Genomic DNA, 4711 nt, shown 5'->3' with positions numbered 1-4711 from the left:
ATTTGTGTGTGTCCTCTTTTTTTTCCTTGAGCAGTGGGTTGTAGTTCTCCTTGAAGAGGTCCTTCACATCCCTTGTAAGTTGTATTACTAGGTGTTTTATTCTCTTTGTAGCAATTGTGAATGGGAGTTCACTCATGATTTGGCTCTCTGTCTGTTATTGGCATATAGGAATGCTTGTGATTTTTGCACACAGATTTTGTATCCTGAGACTTTGCTGAAGTTGCTTATCAGCTTAAGGAGATCTGGGGCTGAGACAATGGGGTTTTCTAAATATACAAACATGTCATCTGTAAACAGAGACAATTTGACTTCCTCTTTTCCTCACTGAATACCCTTTATTTCTTTCTCTTGCCTGATTGCCCTGGCCAGAACTTCCAATACTATGTTGAAAACGACTGGTGAGAGAGGGCATCCTTGTCTTGTACTGGTTTCCAAAGGGAATGCTTCCACCGTTGCCTATTCATTATGATATTGGCTGTGGGTTTGTCATAAATAGCTCTTATTATTTTGAGATATGTTCCATCAACACCTAGTTTATTGAGTTTTTAGCATGAAGGGATGTTGAATTTTGTCGAAGGCCTTTCCTGCATCTATTGAGATGATCATGTGATTTTCATAATTGGTTCAGTTTATGTGACCGATTATGTTTACTGATTTGCATACATTGAACCAGCCTTGCATTCCAAGGATGAAGCCAACTTGATCATGGTGGATAAGCTTTTTGATGTGCTGCTGGATTTGGTTTTCCAGTATTTTATTGAAGATTTTCACATTGATGTTCATCAGGGATATTGGCCTGACATTTCCTTTTTTTGTTCTGTCTCTGCCAGGCTTTGATATCAGGTTGATGCTGTCCTTATAAAATGCACTAGGGAAGATTCCCTCTTTTTGTATTGTTTGGAATGGTTTCAGAAGGCATGGTACCAGCTCCTCTTTGTACCTCTGGTAGAATTCAGCTGTGAATCGATCTGGTCCTGGACTTTGTTTGGTTGGTGTGCTATTTATTACTGCCTCAATTTCAGAAATTGTTATTGGTCTATTCAGGGATTTGACTTCTTCCTGGTTTAGTCTTGGGAGGGTGTATGTGTCCAGGAATTTATCCATTTCTTCTAGATTTTCTAGTTTATTTGCATAGAGGTGTTTATAGTATTCTCTGATGATAGTTTGTATTTCTGTGGAATCAGTGGTGATATCACCTTTATCACTTTTTATTGCATCTGTTTGATTCTTCTCTCTTTTCTTCTTTATTAGTCTGGCTAGTGGTCTATCTATTTTGTTGATCTTTTCAAAAAACCAGCTTCTGGATTCACTGATTTTTTTTTTTGAAGGGTTGTTGATGTCTCTATCTCCTTCAGTTCTGCTCTGATCTTAGTTATTTCTTGTCTACAACTAGGTTTTGAATTTGTTTGCTATTGCTTCTCTAGTTCTTTTCATTGTGATGTATGGTGTCAATTTGAGATCTTTCCTGCTTTCTCTTGTGGGCATCTAGTGCTATAAATTTCCCTCTACACACTGCTTTAAATGTGTCCCACAGATTCTGGTACGTTGTGTCTTTGTTCTCATTTGTTTCAAAGAGTATCTTTATTTCTGCCTTCATTTAGTTATTTACTCAGTAGTCATTCAGGAGCAAGTTGTTCAGTTTCCACATAGTTGTGCAGTTTTGAGTAAGCTTCTTAATCCTGAGTTCTAATTTGATTGCACTGTGGTCTGAGAGACTGTTTGTTATGATTTCCATTCTTTTGCATTTGCTGAGGAGTGTTTTACTTCCAATTATTTGGTCAATTTTAGAGTAAGTGCGATGTGAGGCTGAGAAGAATGTATATTCTGTTGATCTGGGGTGGAGAGTTCTGTGGATGTCTACTCGGTCCACTTGGTCCATAGCTGAGTTCAAGTCCTGAATATCCTTGTTAATTTTCTGTCTCATTGATCTGTCTAGTGTTGACAGTAGGGTGTTAAAGTCTCCCACTACTGTATGGGAATCTAAGTCTCTTTGTAAGTCTCTAAGAACTTGCTTTATGAATCTGTGTGCTCCTGTATTGGGCGCATATATATTTAGGATAGTTAGCCCTGCTTGATGCATTGATTCCCTTTACCATTATGTAATGCTCTTCTTTGTCTCTTTTGATCTTTGTTGGTTTAAAGCCTGTTTTATCAGAGACTAGGATTGCAACCCTCCTTCTTTTTGCTTTCCATTTGCTTGGTAAATATTCCTCCATCCCTTTATTTTGAGCCTATGTGTGTCTTTGCACGTGAGATGGGTCTCCTGAATACAGCACACCAATGGGTCTTGACTATTTATCCAATTTTCCAGTCTGTGTCTTTTAATTGGGGCATTTAGCCTATTTACATTTATGGTTAATATTGTTATGTGTGAATTTGATCCTGTCATTCTGATGGTAGCTGGTTATTTTGTCCATTAGTTGATGCAGTTTCTTCATAGCGTCGATGGTCTTTACAATTTGGTATGTTTTTTCAGTGGCTGATACTGGTTGTTCCTTTTCACGTTTAGTGCTTCCTTCAGGAGCTCTTGTAAGGCAGGCCTGGTGGTGACAAAATCTCTCTGTATTTGCTTGTCTATAAAGCATTTTATTTCTCCTTCCTTTATGAAACTTAGTTTGGCTGGATATGAAATTCTGGGTTGAAAATTATTTTCTTTAAGAATGTTGAATGTTGGCCCCCACTCTCTTCTGGCTTGTAGGGTTTCTGCAGAGAGATCCACTGTTAGCCTGATGGGCTTCCCTTTGTGGGTAACCCGACCTTTCTCTATGGCTCCCCCTATCAGTTTCTCCTTCATTTCAATCTTGGTGAATCTGACGATTATGTGTCTTCAGGTTGCTCTTCTCAAGTAGTATCTTTGTGGTGTCCTCTGTATTTCCTGAATTTGAATGTTGGCCTGCCTTATTAGATTGGGGAAGTTCTCCTGGATAATATCCTGAAAAGTGTTTTCCAACTTGGTTTCATTCTCCTCTTCACTTTCAAGTACACCAATCAAACGTAGATTTGGTCTTTTCACATAGCCCCACATTTCTTGGAGGCTTTGTTGGTTTCTTTTCATTCTTTTTTCTCCAATCTTGCCTTCTCAGTTTTTTTAATTGAGTTGATCTTCAATCTCTGATATCCTTTCTTCCACTTGATCAATTCAGCTATTGATACTTGCGTATTCTTCATGAAGTTCTTGTGCTGTGTTTTTCAGCTCCATCAGGTCATGCATATTCTTCTCTAAACTGGTTATTCCAGTGAGCAATTCGTCTAACCTTTTTTCAAGGTTCTTAGCTACCTTGCATTGGGTTAGAACATGCTCCTTTAACTTGGAGGAGTTTTGTTATTACTCACCTTCTAAAGCCTACTTCTTTCAATTTGTCAAACTCATTCTCCATCTAGTTTTGTTCCCTCGCTGGTGAGGAGTTGTGATCCTTTGGAGGAGCAGAGGCATTCTGGTTTTTGGAGTTTTCAACCTTTTTGTGCTGGTTTCTCCCAATCTTTGTGGATTTATCTACCTTTACTCTTTGATGTTGGTGACCTTCAGATGGGGTCTCTGAGTGGATGTCTTTTTGTTGATGTTGCTACTATTCCTTTCTGTTTGTTAGTTTTCCTTCTAACAGTCAGGCCCTCTTCTGCAGGTCTGCTGGAGTTTGTTGGAGGTCCACTCCAGACCTTGTTTGCCTGAGTATCACCAGCAGAGGCTGAAGGTCAGCAAAGATTGCTGCGTGTTCCTTCCTATGGAAGCTTCGTCCCAGAGGAGCACCTGCCAGATGCCAGCCAGAGCTCTCCTGTATGAACTGTCTGTAGGCCCCTACTGGGCGGTGTCTCCCAGTCAGGATACAGGGGTGCCAGGGACCCACTTGAGGATGTAGCCTGTTCCTTCTATGATATTGAACACAGTGCTGGGTGATCTGCTGCTCTCTTAAGAGTTGCAAGGCAGGGACGCTTACATCTGCTGAAGCTGTCTCCACAGCCGCCCCTTCCCCCAGGTGCTCTGTGCCAGGGATATGGGGGTTTTATCTTTAAGTCCTTGACTGGGGCTGCTGCCTTTTTTTCAGAGATGCCCTGCCTAGAGAGTCAGTCTGGTGGCAGTGGCCTTGCTGAGCTGCGGTGGGCTCCGCTCAGCAAGCCTCAGCAATGATGGATGCCCCTCCCCCCACCAAGCTTGAGCATCCCAGGTCGACCTCAGACTGCTGTGCTAGCAGCGAGAATTTCAAGCCAGTGGATCTTAGTTTGCCAGGCTCCATGGGGGTGGGACCTGCCCAGCGAGACACCAGAGAGAATCTCCTGGTTTGCTGGTTGCAAAGACGATGGGAAAAGTGCAATATCTGGGCTGGAATGCACACTGTTCCTCGCTATACAGTCTCTCACAGCTTCCCTTGGCTAGGAATGGGAAATCCCCCGACCCCTTGCACTTCCTGGGTGAGGCGACACTCCACCCTGCTTTGGCTTGCCCTCCGTGGGCTGCACCCACTGTCCAAACAGTCCCAATGAGATGAACCGGGTACCTCAGTTGGAAATGCAGAAATCACCCATCTTCTGTGTCAGTCTCACTGGGAGCTTCAGACTGGAGCTGTTCCTATTCAGCCATCTTGCCAGCAACCCCTTTGTTTGTTTTTTTGAGATGGAGTTTCACTCTTGTCACCCAGGCTGGAGTGCAGTGGCATGATCTCAGCTCACTGCAACCTCTGCCTCCTGGGTTCAAGTGATTCTCCTGCCTCAGCCTCCC

This window comes from Mandrillus leucophaeus, unplaced genomic scaffold (assembly GCF_000951045.1).
Source record: "Mandrillus leucophaeus isolate KB7577 unplaced genomic scaffold, Mleu.le_1.0 Scaffold394, whole genome shotgun sequence".
Taxonomy (NCBI): domain Eukaryota; kingdom Metazoa; phylum Chordata; class Mammalia; order Primates; family Cercopithecidae; genus Mandrillus; species Mandrillus leucophaeus.
This window is presented reverse-complemented; position numbering follows the sequence as displayed.